The sequence below is a fragment of the Electrophorus electricus genome, chromosome 13 (genome assembly GCF_041902795.1).
Source record: "Electrophorus electricus isolate QZ-2024a chromosome 13, ASM4190279v1, whole genome shotgun sequence".
Taxonomy (NCBI): Eukaryota; Metazoa; Chordata; class Actinopteri; order Gymnotiformes; family Gymnotidae; genus Electrophorus; species Electrophorus electricus.
Window position 1 is genome coordinate 21,535,662 of NC_137509.1, and position 18,713 is coordinate 21,554,374.

Sequence of the window (18,713 nt, forward strand, 5' to 3'; positions counted from 1 at the left end):
TCTGTTAGCACCTGGGAATAGCCGATGCTGTAAGTTTTTTTTGCATCACTTTCATTTACTCTCCAACTCACATGCCTGAATGTGAAGTGCAGTGATTCATCAAAAACTATCTGTTAGCACCTTGGACTACGAGATGCTGTAAGCTTCTCTTGAATCACTTTAATTTACTGTCAAGATGACATGCTAGGATGTGAAATGCAGTGATTAATTAAAAAAACTATCTGTTAGCACCTGGGAATAGCAGATGCTGTAAGTTTTTGTTGCATCACTTTACTTTAATCTGCAACTGACAAGCTTGTATGTGAAGTGTACAGATTAAATAGAAATATTTTAGTACCAGGGAATAGCAGGTGCTGTAAGATTGTATTGCATCCCTTTAATTTATGTTCAAGCTATCATGTTCAAATTTGAAGTGCAGTGAATAATTAACTCAAACTATCTGTTAGCACCTGGGAATAGCAGATGCTGTACGTTTTTTTTGCATCACTTTCATTTACTCTCCAACTCACATGCCTGAATGTGAAGTGCAGTGATTCATCAAAAAACTGTCTGTTAGTGCCTCCGTATACCAGATGTTGTAAGCTTTTATTGCATCATTTAATTTACATTCAAGATAACATTCTAGAATGTCAAGTGCAGGGATTAATAAAAAAAATTGTCAGATTGGTCTTTGATCATATTTGCTATGATTAGGCAATTTGAGTAAGTGTTTAAGGCTTACGGCCACACCAGCTTGAGAACGCCCAATCTCATCTGACCTTGGAAGCTAAGCAAGTTTGGGCCTGGATAGTACTGAGGTGGGACTCTACCTAGGAATACCAGGTGCTGTAAGCTTTTCTTGCATCACTTTAATTTACTTTCAAGCTGACATGCTCAAATGTGAAGTGCAGTGATTAATAAAAAAAACTGTCTGTTAGCACCTGGGAATAGCAGATGCTGTAAGTTTTTTTTGCATCACTTTCATTTACTCTCCAACTCACATGCCTGAATGTGAAGTGCAGTGATTCATCAAAAACTATCTGTTAGCACCTTGGACTACGAGATGCTGTAAGCTTCTCTTGAATCACTTTAATTTACTGTCAAGATGACATGCTAGGATGTGAAATGCAGTGATTAATTAAAAAAACTATCTGTTAGCACCTGGGAATAGCAGATGCTGTAAGTTTTTGTTGCATCACTTTACTTTAATCTGCAACTGACAAGCTTGTATGTGAAGTGTACAGATTAAATAGAAATATTTTAGTACCAGGCAATAGCAGGTGCTGTAAGATTGTATTGCATCCCTTTAATTTATGTTCAAGCTATCATGTTCAAATTTGAAGTGCAGTGAATAATTAACTCAAACTATCTGTTAGCACCTGGGAATAGCAGATGCTGTACGTTTTTTTTTGCATCACTTTCATTTACTCTCCAACTCACATGCCTGAATGTGAAGTGCAGTGATTCATCAAAAAACTGTCTGTTAGTGCCTCCGTATACCAGATGTTGTAAGCTTTTATTGCATCATTTAATTTACATTCAAGATAACATTCTAGAATGTCATGTGCAGGGATTAATAAAAAAAATTGTCAGATTGGTCTTTGATCATATTTGCTATGATTAGGCAATTTGAGTAAGTGTTTAAGGCTTACGGCCACACCAGCTTGAGAACGCCCAATCTCCTCTGACCTTGGAAGCTAAGCAAGTTTGGGCCTGGATAGTACTGAGGTGGGACTCTACCTAGGAGTACCAGGTGCTGTAAGCTTTTCTTGCATCACTTTAATTTACTTTCAAGCTGACATGCTCAAATGTGAAGTGCAGTGATTAATAAAAAAAACTATCTGTTAGCACCTGGGAATAGCCGATGCTGTAAGTTTTTTTTGCATCACTTTCATTTACTCTCCAACTCACATGCCTGAATGTGAAGTGCAGTGATTCATCAAAAACTATCTGTTAGCACCTTGGACTACGAGATGCTGTAAGCTTCTCTTGAATCACTTTAATTTACTGTCAAGATGACATGCTAGGATGTGAAATGCAGTGATTAATTAAAAAAACTATCTGTTAGCACCTGGGAATAGCAGATGCTGTAAGTTTTTGTTGCATCACTTTACTTTAATCTGCAACTGACAAGCTTGTATGTGAAGTGTACAGATTAAATAGAAATATTTTAGTACCAGGGAATAGCAGGTGCTGTAAGATTGTATTGCATCCCTTTAATTTATGTTCAAGCTATCATGTTCAAATTTGAAGTGCAGTGAATAATTAACTCAAACTATCTGTTAGCACCTGGGAATAGCAGATGCTGTACATTTTTTTTGCATCACTTTCATTTACTCTCCAACTCACATGCCTGAATGTGAAGTGCAGTGATTCATCAAAAAACTGTCTGTTAGTGCCTCCGTATACCAGATGTTGTAAGCTTTTATTGCATCATTTAATTTACATTCAAGATAACATTCTAGAATGTCAAGTGCAGGGATTAATAAAAAAAATTGTCAGATTGGTCTTTGATCATATTTGCTATGATTAGGCAATTTGAGTAAGTGTTTAAGGCTTACGGCCACACCAGCTTGAGAACGCCCAATCTCATCTGACCTTGGAAGCTAAGCAAGTTTGGGCCTGGATAGTACTGAGGTGGGACTCTACCTAGGAATACCAGGTGCTGTAAGCTTTTCTTGCATCACTTTAATTTACTTTCAAGCTGACATGCTCAAATGTGAAGTGCAGTGATTAATAAAAAAAACTGTCTGTTAGCACCTGGGAATAGCAGATGCTGTAAGTTTTTTTTGCATCACTTTCATTTACTCTCCAACTCACATGCCTGAATGTGAAGTGCAGTGATTCATCAAAAACTATCTGTTAGCACCTTGGACTACGAGATGCTGTAAGCTTCTCTTGAATCACTTTAATTTACTGTCAAGATGACATGCTAGGATGTGAAATGCAGTGATTAATTAAAAAAACTATCTGTTAGCACCTGGGAATAGCAGATGCTGTAAGTTTTTGTTGCATCACTTTACTTTAATCTGCAACTGACAAGCTTGTATGTGAAGTGTACAGATTAAATAGAAATATTTTAGAACCAGGGAATAGCAGGTGCTGTAAGATTGTATTGCATCCCTTTAATTTATGTTCAAGCTATCATGTTCAAATTTGAAGTGCAGTGAATAATTAACTCAAACTATCTGTTAGCACCTGGGAATAGCAGATGCTGTACGTTTTTTTTGCATCACTTTCATTTACTCTCCAACTCACATGCCTGAATGTGAAGTGCAGTGATTCATCAAAAAACTGTCTGTTAGTGCCTCCGTATACCAGATGTTGTAAGCTTTTATTGCATCATTTAATTTACATTCAAGATAACATTCTAGAATGTCAAGTGCAGGGATTAATAAAAAAAATTGTCAGATTGGTCTTTGATCATATTTGCTATGATTAGGAAATTTGAGTAAGTGTTTAAGGCTTACGGCCACACCAACTTGAGAACGCCCAATCGCATCTGACCTTGGAAGCTAAGCAAGTTTGGGCCTGGATAGTACTGAGGTGGGACCCTACCTAGGAATACCAGGTGCTGTAAGCTTTTCTTGCATCACTTTAATTTACTTTCAAGCTGACATGCTCAAATGTGAAGTGCAGTGATTAATAAAAAAAACTATCTGTTAGCACCTGGGAATAGCCGATGCTGTAAGTTTTTTTTGCATCACTTTCATTTACTCTCCAACTCACATGCCTGAATGTGAAGTGCAGTGATTCATCAAAAACTATCTGTTAGCACCTTGGACTACGAGATGCTGTAAGCTTCTCTTGAATCACTTTAATTTACTGTCAAGATGACATGCTAGGATGTGAAATGCAGTGATTAATTAAAAAAACTATCTGTTAGCACCTGGGAATAGCAGATGCTGTAAGTTTTTGTTGCATCACTTTACTTTAATCTGCAACTGACAAGCTTGTATGTGAAGTGTACAGATTAAATAGAAATATTTTAGTACCAGGGAATAGCAGGTGCTGTAAGATTGTATTGCATCCCTTTAATTTATGTTCAAGCTATCATGTTCAAATTTGAAGTGCAGTGAATAATTAACTCAAACTATCTGTTAGCACCTGGGAATAGCAGATGCTGTACATTTTTTTTGCATCACTTTCATTTACTCTCCAACTCACATGCCTGAATGTGAAGTGCAGTGATTCATCAAAAAACTGTCTGTTAGTGCCTCCGTATACCAGATGTTGTAAGCTTTTATTGCATCATTTAATTTACATTCAAGATAACATTCTAGAATGTCAAGTGCAGGGATTAATAAAAAAAATTGTCAGATTGGTCTTTGATCATATTTGCTATGATTAGGCAATTTGAGTAAGTGTTTAAGGCTTACGGCCACACCAGCTTGAGAACGCCCAATCTCATCTGACCTTGGAAGCTAAGCAAGTTTGGGCCTGGATAGTACTGAGGTGGGACTCTACCTAGGAATACCAGGTGCTGTAAGCTTTTCTTGCATCACTTTAATTTACTTTCAAGCTGACATGCTCAAATGTGAAGTGCAGTGATTAATAAAAAAAACTGTCTGTTAGCACCTGGGAATAGCAGATGCTGTAAGTTTTTTTTGCATCACTTTCATTTACTCTCCAACTCACATGCCTGAATGTGAAGTGCAGTGATTCATCAATAACTATCTGTTAGCACCTTGGACTACGAGATGCTGTAAGCTTCTCTTGAATCACTTTAATTTACTGTCAAGATGACATGCTAGGATGTGAAATGCAGTGATTAATTAAAAAAACTATCTGTTAGCACCTGGGAATAGCAGATGCTGTAAGTTTTTGTTGCATCACTTTACTTTAATCTGCAACTGACAAGCTTGTATGTGAAGTGTACAGATTAAATAGAAATATTTTAGTACCAGGGAATAGCAGGTGCTGTAAGATTGTATTGCATCCCTTTAATTTATGTTCAAGCTATCATGTTCAAATTTGAAGTGCAGTGAATAATTAACTCAAACTATCTGTTAGCACCTGGGAATAGCAGATGCTGTACGTTTTTTTTGCATCACTTTCATTTACTCTCCAACTCACATGCCTGAATGTGAAGTGCAGTGATTCATCAAAAAACTGTCTGTTAGTGCCTCCGTATACCAGATGTTGTAAGCTTTTATTGCATCATTTAATTTACATTCAAGATAACATTCTAGAATGTCAAGTGCAGGGATTAATAAAAAAAATTGTCAGATTGGTCTTTGATCATATTTGCTATGATTAGGCAATTTGAGTAAGTGCTTAAGGCTTACGGCCACACCAGCTTGAGAACGCCCAATCTCATCTGACCTTGGAAGCTAAGCAAGTTTGGGCCTGGATAGTACTGAGGTGGGACTCTACCTAGGAATACCAGGTGCTGTAAGCTTTTCTTGCATCACTTTAATTTACTTTCAAGCTGACATGCTCAAATGTGAAGTGCAGTGATTAATAAAAAAAACTGTCTGTTAGCACCTGGGAATAGCAGATGCTGTAAGTTTTTTTTGCATCACTTTCATTTACTCTCCAACTCACATGCCTGAATGTGAAGTGCAGTGATTCATCAAAAACTATCTGTTAGCACCTTGGACTACGAGATGCTGTAAGCTTCTCTTGAATCACTTTAATTTACTGTCAAGATGACATGCTAGGATGTGAAATGCAGTGATTAATTAAAAAAACTATCTGTTAGCACCTGGGAATAGCAGATGCTGTAAGTTTTTGTTGCATCACTTTACTTTAATCTGCAACTGACAAGCTTGTATGTGAAGTGTACAGATTAAATAGAAATATTTTAGTACCAGGGAATAGCAGGTGCTGTAAGATTGTATTGCATCCCTTTAATTTATGTTCAAGCTATCATGTTCAAATTTGAAGTGCAGTGAATAATTAACTCAAACTATCTGTTAGCACCTGGGAATAGCAGATGCTGTACGTTTTTTTTGCATCACTTTCATTTACTCTCCAACTCACATGCCTGAATGTGAAGTGCAGTGATTCATCAAAAAACTGTCTGTTAGTGCCTCCGTATACCAGATGTTGTAAGCTTTTATTGCATCATTTAATTTACATTCAAGATAACATTCTAGAATGTCAAGTGCAGGGATTAATAAAAAAAATTGTCAGATTGGTCTTTGATCATATTTGCTATGATTAGGAAATTTGAGTAAGTGTTTAAGGCTTACGGCCACACCAGCTTGAGAACGCCCAATTTCATCTGACCTTGGAAGCTAAGCAAGTTTGGGCCTGGATAGTATTGAGGTGGGACCCTACCTAGGAATACCAGGTGCTGTAAGCTTTTCTTGCATCACTTTAATTTACTTTCAAGCTGACATGCTCAAATGTGAAGGGCAGTGATTAATAAAAAAATCTATCTGTTAGCACCTGGGAATAGCCGATGCTGTAAGTTTTTTTTGCATCACTTTCATTTACTCTCCAACTCACATGCCTGAATGTGAAGTGCAGTGATTCATCAAAAACTATCTGTTAGCACCTTGGACTACGAGATGCTGTAAGCTTCTCTTGAATCACTTTAATTTACTGTCAAGATGACATGCTAGGATGTGAAATGCAGTGATTAATTAAAAAAACTATCTGTTAGCACCTGGGAATAGCAGATGCTGTAAGTTTTTGTTGCATCACTTTACTTTAATCTGCAACTGACAAGCTTGTATGTGAAGTGTACAGATTAAATAGAAATATTTTAGTACCAGGGAATAGCAGGTGCTGTAAGATTGTATTGCATCCCTTTAATTTATGTTCAAGCTATCATGTTCAAATTTGAAGTGCAGTGAATAATTAACTCAAACTATCTGTTAGCAACTGGGAATAGCAGATGCTGTACGTTTTTTTTGCATCACTTTCATTTACTCTCCAACTCACATGCCTGAATGTGAAGTGCAGTGATTCATCAAAAAACTGTCTGTTAGTGCCTCCGTATACCAGATGTTGTAAGCTTTTATTGCATCATTTAATTTACATTCAAGATAACATTCTAGAATGTCAAGTGCAGGGATTAATAAAAAAAATTGTCAGATTGGTCTTTGATCATATTTGCTATGATTAGGCAATTTGAGTAAGTGTTTAAGGCTTACGGCCACACCAGCTTGAGAACGCCCAATCTCATCTGACCTTGGAAGCTAAGCAAGTTTGGGCCTGGATAGTACTGAGGTGGGACTCTACCTAGGAATACCAGGTGCTGTAAGCTTTTCTTGCATCACTTTAATTTACTTTCAAGCTGACATGCTCAAATGTGAAGTGCAGTGATTAATAAAAAAAACTGTCTGTTAGCACCTGGGAATAGCAGATGCTGTAAGTTTTTTTTGCATCACTTTCATTTACTCTCCAACTCACATGCCTGAATGTGAAGTGCAGTGATTCATCAAAAACTATCTGTTAGCACCTTGGACTACGAGATGCTGTAAGCTTCTCTTGAATCACTTTAATTTACTGTCAAGATGACATGCTAGGATGTGAAATGCAGTGATTAATTAAAAAAACTATCTGTTAGCACCTGGGAATAGCAGATGCTGTAAGTTTTTGTTGCATCACTTTACTTTAATCTGCAACTGACAAGCTTGTATGTGAAGTGTACAGATTAAATAGAAATATTTTAGTACCAGGGAATAGCAGGTGCTGTAAGATTGTATTGCATCCCTTTAATTTATGTTCAAGCTATCATGTTCAAATTTGAAGTGCAGTGAATAATTAACTCAAACTATCTGTTAGCACCTGGGAATAGCAGATGCTGTACGTTTTTTTTGCATCACTTTCATTTACTCTCCAACTCACATGCCTGAATGTGAAGTGCAGTGATTCATCAAAAAACTGTCTGTTAGTGCCTCCGTATACCAGATGTTGTAAGCTTTTATTGCATCATTTAATTTACATTCAAGATAACATTCTAGAATGTCAAGTGCAGGGATTAATAAAAAAAATTGTCAGATTGGTCTTTGATCATATTTGCTATGATTAGGAAATTTGAGTAAGTGTTTAAGGCTTACGGCCACACCAGCTTGAGAACGCCCAATTTCATCTGACCTTGGAAGCTAAGCAAGTTTGGGCCTGGATTGTATTGAGGTGGGACCCTACCTAGGAATACCAGGTGCTGTAAGCTTTTCTTGCATCACTTTAATTTACTTTCAAGCTGACATGCTCAAATGTGAAGGGCAGTGATTAATAAAAAAATCTATCTGTTAGCACCTGGGAATAGCCGATGCTGTAAGTTTTTTTTGCATCACTTTCATTTACTCTCCAACTCACATGCCTGAATGTGAAGTGCAGTGATTCATCAAAAACTATCTGTTAGCACCTTGCACTACGAGATGCTGTAAGCTTCTCTTGAATCACTTTAATTTACTGTCAAGATGACATGCTAGGATGTGAAATGCAGTGATTAATTAAAAAAACTATCTGTTAGCACCTGGGAATAGCAGATGCTGTAAGTTTTTGTTGCATCACTTTACTTTAATCTGCAACTGACAAGCTTGTATGTGAAGTGTACAGATTAAATAGAAATATTTTAGTACCAGGGAATAGCAGGTGCTGTAAGATTGTATTGCATCCCTTTAATTTATGTTCAAGCTATCATGTTCAAATTTGAAGTGCAGTGAATAATTAACTCAAACTATCTGTTAGCACCTGGGAATAGCAGATGCTGTACGTTTTTTTTGCATCACTTTCATTTACTCTCCAACTCACATGCCTGAATGTGAAGTGCAGTGATTCATCAAAAAACTGTCTGTTAGTGCCTCCGTATACCAGATGTTGTAAGCTTTTATTGCATCATTTAATTTACATTCAAGATAACATTCTAGAATGTCAAGTGCAGGGATTAATAAAAAAAATTGTCAGATTGGTCTTTGATCATATTTGCTATGATTAGGAAATTTGAGTAAGTGTTTAAGGCTTACGGCCACACCAGATTGAGAACGCCCAATCTCATCTGACCTTGGAAGCTAAGCAAGTTTGGGCCTGGATAGTATTGAGGTGGGACCCTACCTAGGAATACCAGGTGCTGTAAGCTTTTCTTGCATCACTTTAATTTACTTTCAAGCTGACATGCTTAAATGTGAAGTGCAGTGATTAATAAAAAAATCTATCTGTTAGCACCTGGGAATAGCCGATGCTGTAAGTTTTTTTTGCATCACTTTCATTTACTCTCCAACTCACATGCCTGAATGTGAAGTGCAGTGATTCATCAAAAACTATCTGTTAGCACCTTGGACTACGAGATGCTGTAAGCTTCTCTTGAATCACTTTAATTTACTGTCAAGATGACATGCTAGGATGTGAAATGCAGTGATTAATTAAAAAAACTATCTGTTAGCACCTGGGAATAGCAGATGCTGTAAGTTTTTGTTGCATCACTTTACTTTAATCTGCAACTGACAAGCTTGTATGTGAAGTGTACAGATTAAATAGAAATATTTTAGTACCAGGGAATAGCAGGTGCTGTAAGATTGTATTGCATCCCTTTAATTTATGTTCAAGCTATCATGTTCAAATTTGAAGTGCAGTGAATAATTAACTCAAACTATCTGTTAGCACCTGGGAATAGCAGATGCTGTACGTTTTTTTTGCATCACTTTCATTTACTCTCCAACTCACATGCCTGAATGTGAAGTGCAGTGATTCATCAAAAAACTGTCTGTTAGTGCCTCCGTATACCAGATGTTGTAAGCTTTTATTGCATCATTTAATTTACATTCAAGATAACATTCTAGAATGTCAAGTGCAGGGATTAATAAAAAAAATTGTCAGATTGGTCTTTGATCATATTTGCTATGATTAGGAAATTTGAGTAAGTGTTTAAGGCTTACGGCCACAGCAGCTTGAGAACGCCCAATCTCATCTGACCTTGGAAGCTAAGCAAGTTTGGACCTGGATAGTATTGAGGTGGGACCCTACCTAGGAATACCAGGTGCTGTAAGCTTTTCTTGCATCACTTTAATTTACTTTCAAGCTGACATGCTCAAATGTGAAGTGCAGTGATTAATAAAAAAATCTATCTGTTAGCACCTGGGAATAGCCGATGCTGTAAGTTTTTTTTGCATCACTTTCATTTACTCTCCAACTCACATGCCTGAATGTGAAGTGCAGTGATTCATCAAAAAACTGTCTGTTAGTGCCTCCGTATACCAGATGTTGTAAGCTTTTATTGCATCATTTAATTTACATTCAAGATAACATTCTAGAATGTCAAGTGCAGGGATTAATAAAAAAAATTGTCAGATTGGTCTTTGATCATATTTGCTATGATTAGGAAATTTGAGTCAGTGTTTAAGGCTTACGGCCACAGCAGCTTGAGAACGCCCAATCTCATCTGACCTTGGAAGCTAAGCAAGTTTGGACCTGGATAGTATTGAGGTGGGACCCTACCTAGGAATACCAGGTGCTGTAAGCTTTTCTTGCATCACTTTAATTTACTTTCAAGCTGACATGCTCAAATGTGAAGTGCAGTGATTAATAAAAAAATCTATCTGTTAGCACCTGGGAATAGCCGATGCTGTAAGTTTTTTTTGCATCACTTTCATTTACTCTCCAACTCACATGCCTGAATGTGAAGTGCAGTGATTCATCAAAAACTATCTGTTAGCACCTTGGACTACGAGATGCTGTAAGCTTCTCTTGAATCACTTTAATTTACTGTCAAGATGACATGCTAGGATGTGAAATGCAGTGATTAATTAAAAAAACTATCTGTTAGCACCTGGGAATAGCAGATGCTGTAAGTTTTTGTTGCATAACTTTACTTTAATCTGCAACTGACAAGCTTGTATGTGAAGTGTACAGATTAAATAGAAATATTTTAGTACCAGGGAATAGCAGGTGCTGTAAGATTGTATTGCATCCCTTTAATTTATGTTCAAGCTATCATGTTCAAATTTGAAGTGCAGTGAATAATTAACTCAAACTATCTGTTAGCACCTGGGAATAGCAGATGCTGTACGTTTTTTTTGCATCACTTTCATTTACTCTCCAACTCACATGCCTGAATGTGAAGTGCAGTGATTCATCAAAAAACTGTCTGTTAGTGCCTCCGTATACCAGATGTTGTAAGCTTTTATTGCATCATTTAATTTACATTCAAGATAACATTCTAGAATGTCAAGTGCAGGGATTAATAAAAAAAATTGTCAGATTGGTCTTTGATCATATTTGCTATGATTAGGAAATTTGAGTAAGTGTTTAAGGCTTACGGCCACACCAGCTTGAGAACGCCCAATCTCATCTGACCTTGGAAGCTAAGCAAGTTTGGACCTGGATAGTATTGAGGTGGGACCCTACCTAGGAATACCAGGTGCTGTAAGCTTTTCTTGCATCACTTTAATTTACTTTCAAGCTGACATGCTCAAATGTGAAGTGCAGTGATTAATAAAAAAATCTATCTGTTAGCACCTGGGAATAGCCGATGCTGTAAGTTTTTTTTGCATCACTTTCATTTACTCTCCAACTCACATGCCTGAATGTGAAGTGCAGTGATTCATCAAAAACTATCTGTTAGCACCTTGGACTACGAGATGCTGTAAGCTTCTCTTGAATCACTTTAATTTACTGTCAAGATGACATGCTAGGATGTGAAATGCAGTGATTAATTAAAAAAACTATCTGTTAGCACCTGGGAATAGCAGATGCTGTAAGTTTTTGTTGCATCACTTTACTTTAATCTGCAACTGACAAGCTTGTATGTGAAGTGTACAGATTAAATAGAAATATTTTAGTACCAGGGAATAGCAGGTGCTGTAAGATTGTATTGCATCCCTTTAATTTATGTTCAAGCTATCATGTTCAAATTTGAAGTGCAGTGAATAATTAACTCAAACTATCTGTTAGCACCTGGGAATAGCAGATGCTGTACGTTTTTTTTGCATCACTTTCATTTACTCTCCAACTCACATGCCTGAATGTGAAGTGCAGTGATTCATCAAAAAACTGTCTGTTAGTGCCTCCGTATACCAAATGTTGTAAGCTTTTATTACATCATTTAATTTACATTCAAGATAACATTCTAGAATGTCAAGTGCAGGGATTAATAAAAAAAAATTGTCAGATTGGTCTTTGATCATATTTGCTATGATTAGGAAATTTGAGTAAGTGTTTAAGGCTTACGGCCACACCAGCTTGAGAACGCCCAATCTCATCTGACCTTGGAAGCTAAGCAAGTTTGGGCCTGGATAGTATTGAGGTGGGACCCTACCTAGGAATACCAGGTGCTGTAAGATTTTCTTGCATCACTTTAATTTACTTTCAAGCTGACATGCTCAAATGTGAAGTGCAGTGATTAATAAAAAAATCTATCTGTTAGCACCTGGGAATAGCCGATGCTGTAAGTTTTTTTTGCATCACTTTCATTTACTCTCCAACTCACATGCCTGAATGTGAAGTGCAGTGATTCATCAAAAACTATCTGTTAGCACCTTGGACTACGAGATGCTGTAAGCTTCTCTTGAATCACTTTAATTTACTGTCAAGATGACATGCTAGGATGTGAAATGCAGTGATTAATTAAAAAAACTATCTGTTAGCACCTGGGAATAGCAGATGCTGTAAGTTTTTGTTGCATCACTTTACTTTAATCTGCAACTGACAAGCTTGTATGTGAAGTGTACAGATTAAATAGAAATATTTTAGTACCAGGGAATAGCAGGTGCTGTAAGATTGTATTGCATCCCTTTAATTTATGTTCAAGCTATCATGTTCAAATTTGAAGTGCAGTGAATAATTAACTCAAACTATCTGTTAGCACCTGGGAATAGCAGATGCTGTACGTTTTTTTTTGCATCACTTTCCTTTACTCTCCAACTCACATGCCTGAATGTGAAGTGCAGTGATTCATCAAAAAACTGTCTGTTAGTGCCTCCGTATACCAGATGTTGTAAGCTTTTATTGCATCATTTAATTTACATTCAAGATAACATTCTAGAATGTCAAGTGCAGGGATTAATAAAAAAAATTGTCAGATTGGTCTTTGATCATATTTGCTATGATTAGGAAATTTGAGTAAGTGTTTAAGGCTTACGGCCACACCAGCTTGAGAACGCCCAATCTCATCTGACCTTGGAAGCTAAGCAACTTTGGGCCTGGATAGTATTGAGGTGGGACCCTACCTAGGAATACCAGGTGCTGTAAGCTTTTCTTGCATCACTTTAATTTACTTTCAAGCTGACATGCTCAAATGTGAAGTGCAGTGATTAATAAAAAAAATCTATCTGTTAGCACCTGGGAATAGCCGATGCTGTAAGTTTTTTTTGCATCACTTTCATTTACTCTCCAACTCACATGCCTGAATGTGAAGTGCAGTGATTCATCAAAAACTATCTGTTAGCACCTTGGACTACGAGATGCTGTAAGCTTTTCTTGAATCACTTTAATTTACTGTCAAGATGACATGCTAGGATGTGAAATGCAGTGATTAATTAAAAAAACTATCTGTTAGCACCTGGGAATAGCAGATGCTGTAAGTTTTTGTTGCATCACTTTACTTTAATCTGCAACTGACAAGCTTGTATGTGAAGTGTACAGATTAAATAGAAATATTTTAGTACCAGGGAATAGCAGGTGCTGTAAGATTGTATTGCATCCCTTTAATTTATGTTCAAGCTATCATGTTCAAATTTGAAGTGCAGTGAATAATTAACTCAAACTATCTGTTAGCACCTGGGAATAGCAGATGCTGTACGTTTTTTTTTGCATCACTTTCATTTACTCTCCAACTCACATGCCTGAATGTGAAGTGCAGTGATTCATCAAAAAACTGTCTGTTAGTGCCTCCGTATACCAGATGTTGTAAGCTTTTATTGCATCATTTAATTTACATTCAAGATAACATTCTAGAATGTCAAGTGCAGGGATTAATAAAAAAAATTGTCAGATTGGTCTTTGATCATATTTGCTATGATTAGGAAATTTGAGTAAGTGTTTAAGGCTTACGGCCACACCAGCTTGAGAACGCCCAATCTCATCTGACCTTGGAAGCTAAGCAAGTTTGGGCCTGGATAGTATTGAGGTGGGACCCTACCTAGGAATACCAGGTGCTGTAAGCTTTTCTTGCATCACTTTAATTTACTTTCAAGCTGACATGCTCAAATGTGAAGTGCAGTGATTAATAAAAAAAATCTATCTGTTAGCACCTGGGAATAGCCGATGCTGTAAGTTTTTTTTGCATCACTTTCATTTACTCTCCAACTCACATGCCTGAATGTGAAGTGCAGTGATTCATCAAAAACTATCTGTTAGCACCTTGGACTACGAGATGCTGTAAGGTTCTCTTGAATCACTTTAATTTACTGTCAAGATGACATGCTAGGATGTGAAATGCAGTGATTAATTAAAAAAACTATCTGTTAGCACCTGGGAATAGCAGATGCTGTAAGTTTTTGTTGCATCACTTTACTTTAATCTGCAACTGACAAGCTTGTATGTGAAGTGTACAGATTAAATAGAAATATTTTAGTACCAGGGAATAGCAGGTGCTGTATGATTGTATTGCATCCCTTTAATTTATGTTCAAGCTATCATGTTCAAATGTGAAGTGCAGTGAATAATTAACTCAAACTATCTGTTAGCACCTGGGAATAGCCGATGCTGTAAGTTTTTTTTGCATCACTTTCATTTACTCTCCAACTCACATGCCTGAATGTGAAGTGCAGTGATTCATCAAAAAACTGTCTGTTAGTGCCTCCGTATACCAGATGTTGTAAGCTTTTATTGCATCATTTAATTTACATTCAAGATAACATTCTAGAATGTCAAGTGCAGGGATTAATAAAAAAAATTGTCAGATTGGTCTTTGATCATATTTGCTATGATTAGGAAATTTGAGTAAGTGGTTAAGGCTTACGGCCACACCAGCTTGAGAATGCCCAATTTCATTTGACCTTGGAAGCTAAGCAAGTTTGGGCCTGGATAGTACTGAGGTGGGACCCTACCTAGGAATACCCGGTGCTGTAAGCTTTTATTGCATCACTTTAATTTACTTTCAAGCTGACATGCTCAAATGTGAAGTGCAGTGATTAATAAAAAAAAACTATCTGTTAGCACCTGGGAATAGCAGATGCTGTAAGTTTTTTTTGCATCACTTTCATTTACTCTCCAACTCACATGCCTGAATGTGAAGTGCAGTGATTCATCAAAAACTATCTGTTAGCACCTTGGACTACGAGATGCTGTAAGCTTCTCTTGAATCACTTTAATTTACTGTCAAGATGACATGCTAGGATGTGAAATGCAGTGATTAATTAAAAAAACTATCTGTTAGCACCTGGGAATAGCAGATGCTGTAAGTTTTTGTTGCATCACTTTACTTTAATCTGCAACTGACAAGCTTGTATGTGAAGTGTACAGATTAAATAGAAATATTTTAGTACCAGGGAATAGCAGGTGCTGTAAGATTGTATTGCATCCCTTTAATTTATGTTCAAGCTATCATGTTCAAATTTGAAGTGCAGTGAATAATTAACTCAAACTATCTGTTAGCACCTGGGAATAGCAGATGCTGTAAGTTTTTTTTGCATCACTTTCATTTACTCTCCAACTCACATGCCTGAATGTGAAGTGCAGTGATTCATCAAAAACTATCTGTTAGCACCTTGGACTACGAGATGCTGTAAGCTTCTCTTGAATCACTTTAATTTACTGTCAAGATGACATGCTAGGATGTGAAATGCAGTGATTAATTAAAAAAACTATCTGTTAGCACCTGGGAATAGCATTTGCTGTAAGTTTTTGTTGCATCACTTTACTTTAATCTGCAACTGACAAGCTTGTATGTGAAGTGTACAGATTAAATAGAAATATTTTAGTACCAGGGAATAGCAGGTGCTGTAAGATTGTATTGCATCCCTTTAATTTATGTTCAAGCTATCATGTTCAAATTTGAAGTGCAGTGAATAATTAACTCAAACTATCTGTTAGCACCTGGGAATAGCAGATGCTGTACGTTTTTTTTTGCATCACTTTCATTTACTCTCCAACTCACATGCCTGAATGTGAAGTGCAGTGATTCATCAAAAACTATCTGTTAGCACCTTGGACTACGAGATGCTGTAAGCTTCTCTTGAATCACTTTAATTTACTGTCAAGATGACATTCTAGGATGTGAAATGCAGTGATTAATTAAAAAAACTATGTGTTAGCACCTGGGAATAGCAGATGCTGTAAGTTTTTGTTGCATCACTTTACTTTAATCTGTAACTGACAAGCTTGTATGTGAAGTGTACAGATTAAATAGAAATATTTTAGTACCAGGGAATAGCAGGTGCTGTAAGATTGTATTGCATCCCTTTAATTTATGTTCAAGCTATCATGTTCAAATTTGAAGTGCAGTGAATAATTAACTCAAACTATCTGTTAGCACCTGGGAATAGCAGATGCTGTAAGTTTTTTTTGCATCACTTTCATTTACTCTCCAACTCACATGCCTGAATGTGAAGTGCAGTGATTCATCAAAAAACTGTCTGTTAGTGCCTCCGTATACCAGATGTTGTAAGCTTTTATTGCATCATTTAATTTACATTCAAGAAAACATTCTAGAATGTCAAGTGCAGGGATTAATAAAAAAAATTGTCAGATTGGTCTTTGATCATATTTGCTATGATTAGGCAATTTGAGTAAGTGTGTAAGGCTTACGGCCACACCAGCTTGAAAACGCCCAATCTCATCTGACCTTGGAAGCTAAGCAAGTTTGGGCCTGGATAGTATTGAGGTGGGCCCCTACCTAGGAATACCAGGTGCTGTAAGCTTTTCTTGCATCACTTTAATTTACTTTCAAGCTGACATGCTCAAATGTGAAGTGCAGTGATTAATAAAAAAAATCTATCTGTTAGCACCTGGGAATAGCCGATGCTGTAAGTTTTTTTTGCATCACTTTCATTTACTCTCCAACTCACATGCCTGAATGTGAAGTGCAGTGATTCATCAAAAACTATCTGTTAGCACCTTGGACTACGAGATGCTGTAAGGTTCTCTTGAATCACTTTAATTTACTGTCAAGATGACATGCTAGGATGTGAAATGCAGTGATTAATTAAAAAAACTATCTGTTAGCACCTGGGAATAGCAGATGCTGTAAGTTTTTGTTGCATCACTTTACTTTAATCTGCAACTGACAAGCTTGTATGTGAAGTGTACAGATTAAATAGAAATATTTTAGTACCAGGGAATAGCAGGTGCTGTATGATTGTATTGCATCCCTTTAATTTATGTTCAAGCTATCATGTTCAAATGTGAAGTGCAGTGAATAATTAACTCAAACTATCTGTTAGCACCTGGGAATAGCCGATGCTGTAAGTTTTTTTTGCATCACTTTCATTTACTCTCCAACTCACATGCCTGAATGTGAAGTGCAGTGATTCATCAAAAAACTGTCTGTTAGTGCCTCCGTATACCAGATGTTGTAAGCTTTTATTGCATCATTTAATTTACATTCAAGATAACATTCTAGAATGTCAAGTGCAGGTATTAATAAAAAAAATTGTCAGATTGGTCTTTGATCATATTTGCTATGATTAGGAAATTTGAGTAAGTGGTTAAGGCTTACGGCCACACCAGCTTGAGAATGCCCAATTTCATTTGACCTTGGAAGCTAAGCAAGTTTGGGCCTGGGTAGTACTGAGGTGGGACCCTACCTAGGAATACCAGGTGCTTTAAGCTTTTCTTGCATCACTTTAATTTACTTTCAAGCTGACATGCTCAAATGTGAAGTGCAGTGATTAATAAAAAAAACTATCTGTTAGCACCTGGGAATAGCCGATGCTGTAAGTTTTTTTTGCATCACTTTCATTTACTCTCCAACTCACATGCCTGAATGTGAAGTGCAGTGATTCATCAAAAAACTGTCTGTTAGTGCCTCCGTATACCAGATGTTGTAAGCTTTTATTGCATCATTTAATTTACATTCAAGATAACATTCTAGAATGTCAATTGCAGGGATTAATAAAAAAAATTGTCAGATTGGTCTTTGATCATATTTGCTATGATTAGGCAAATTGAGTAAGCGTTTAAGGCTTACGGCCACACCAGCTTGAGAATGCCCAATCTCATCTGACCTTGGAAGCTCAGCAAGTTTGGGCCTGGATAGTACTGAGGTGGGACCCTACCTAGGAATACCAGGTGCTGTAAGCTTTTCTTGCATCACTTTAATTTACTTTCAAGCTGACATGCTCAAATGTGAAGTGCAGTGATTAATAAAAAAAACTATCTGTTAGCACCTGGGAATAGCAGATGCTGTAAGTTTTTGTTGCATCACTTTACTTTAATCTGCAACTGACAAGCTTGTATGTGAAGTGTACAGATTAAATAGAAATATTTTAGTACCAGGGAATAGCAGGTGCTGTAAGATTGTATTGCATCCCTTTAATTTATGTTCAAGCTATCATGTTCAAATTTGAAGTGCAGTGAATAATTAACTCAAACTATCTGTTAGCACCTGGGAATAGCAGATGCTGTAAGTTTTTTTTGCATCACTTTCATTTACTCTCCAACTCACATGCCTGAATGTGAAGTGCAGTGATTCATCAAAAACTATCTGTTAGCACCTTGGACTACGAGATGCTGTAAGCTTCTCTTGAATCACTTTAATTTACTGTCAAGATGACATGCTAGGATGTGAAATGCAGTGATTAATTAAAAAAACTATCTGTTAGCACCTGGGAATAGCAGATGCTGTAAGTTTTTGTTGCATCACTTTACTTTAATCTGCAACTGACAAGCTTGTATGTGAA

General features: G+C 36.8%; 6 non-coding genes and 14 pseudogenes across 6 annotated transcripts; all 20 read left to right on the forward strand.

The window, feature by feature from the left end:
- Positions 1–715: 715 nt before the first annotated feature.
- Positions 716–834, forward strand: LOC145645534 (5S ribosomal RNA). Its single transcript, XR_014116131.1, has one exon. It is a non-coding gene; the product is annotated as a 5S ribosomal RNA (ribosomal RNA).
- A 791-nt stretch (positions 835–1,625) lies between these two features.
- LOC145648734 (5S ribosomal RNA) lies at positions 1,626–1,744 on the forward strand (annotated as a pseudogene).
- A 790-nt stretch (positions 1,745–2,534) lies between these two features.
- On the forward strand, positions 2,535–2,653 carry LOC145645645 (5S ribosomal RNA). The gene has a single exon (XR_014116132.1). It is a non-coding gene; the product is annotated as a 5S ribosomal RNA (ribosomal RNA).
- A 790-nt stretch (positions 2,654–3,443) lies between these two features.
- LOC145643957 (5S ribosomal RNA) lies at positions 3,444–3,562 on the forward strand. Its single transcript, XR_014116097.1, has one exon. It is a non-coding gene; the product is annotated as a 5S ribosomal RNA (ribosomal RNA).
- Positions 3,563–4,352: 790 nt separating this feature from the next.
- Positions 4,353–4,471, forward strand: LOC145645757 (5S ribosomal RNA). The gene has a single exon (XR_014116134.1). It is a non-coding gene; the product is annotated as a 5S ribosomal RNA (ribosomal RNA).
- Positions 4,472–5,261: 790 nt separating this feature from the next.
- Positions 5,262–5,380, forward strand: LOC145645868 (5S ribosomal RNA). Its single transcript, XR_014116137.1, has one exon. It is a non-coding gene; the product is annotated as a 5S ribosomal RNA (ribosomal RNA).
- Positions 5,381–6,170: 790 nt separating this feature from the next.
- On the forward strand, positions 6,171–6,289 carry LOC145649519 (5S ribosomal RNA; annotated as a pseudogene).
- A 790-nt stretch (positions 6,290–7,079) lies between these two features.
- Positions 7,080–7,198, forward strand: LOC145645980 (5S ribosomal RNA). Its single transcript, XR_014116140.1, has one exon. It is a non-coding gene; the product is annotated as a 5S ribosomal RNA (ribosomal RNA).
- Positions 7,199–7,988: 790 nt separating this feature from the next.
- LOC145650169 (5S ribosomal RNA) lies at positions 7,989–8,107 on the forward strand (annotated as a pseudogene).
- A 790-nt stretch (positions 8,108–8,897) lies between these two features.
- Positions 8,898–9,016, forward strand: LOC145649778 (5S ribosomal RNA; annotated as a pseudogene).
- Positions 9,017–9,806: 790 nt separating this feature from the next.
- On the forward strand, positions 9,807–9,925 carry LOC145650815 (5S ribosomal RNA; annotated as a pseudogene).
- Positions 9,926–10,277: 352 nt separating this feature from the next.
- On the forward strand, positions 10,278–10,396 carry LOC145650816 (5S ribosomal RNA; annotated as a pseudogene).
- A 790-nt stretch (positions 10,397–11,186) lies between these two features.
- LOC145649152 (5S ribosomal RNA) lies at positions 11,187–11,305 on the forward strand (annotated as a pseudogene).
- A 791-nt stretch (positions 11,306–12,096) lies between these two features.
- Positions 12,097–12,215, forward strand: LOC145649701 (5S ribosomal RNA; annotated as a pseudogene).
- A 791-nt stretch (positions 12,216–13,006) lies between these two features.
- LOC145650015 (5S ribosomal RNA) lies at positions 13,007–13,125 on the forward strand (annotated as a pseudogene).
- Positions 13,126–13,917: 792 nt separating this feature from the next.
- On the forward strand, positions 13,918–14,036 carry LOC145648030 (5S ribosomal RNA; annotated as a pseudogene).
- A 791-nt stretch (positions 14,037–14,827) lies between these two features.
- On the forward strand, positions 14,828–14,946 carry LOC145649731 (5S ribosomal RNA; annotated as a pseudogene).
- Positions 14,947–16,614: 1,668 nt separating this feature from the next.
- LOC145647067 (5S ribosomal RNA) lies at positions 16,615–16,733 on the forward strand (annotated as a pseudogene).
- Positions 16,734–17,524: 791 nt separating this feature from the next.
- Positions 17,525–17,643, forward strand: LOC145650639 (5S ribosomal RNA; annotated as a pseudogene).
- A 352-nt stretch (positions 17,644–17,995) lies between these two features.
- Positions 17,996–18,114, forward strand: LOC145649751 (5S ribosomal RNA; annotated as a pseudogene).
- Positions 18,115–18,713: the final 599 nt, after the last annotated feature.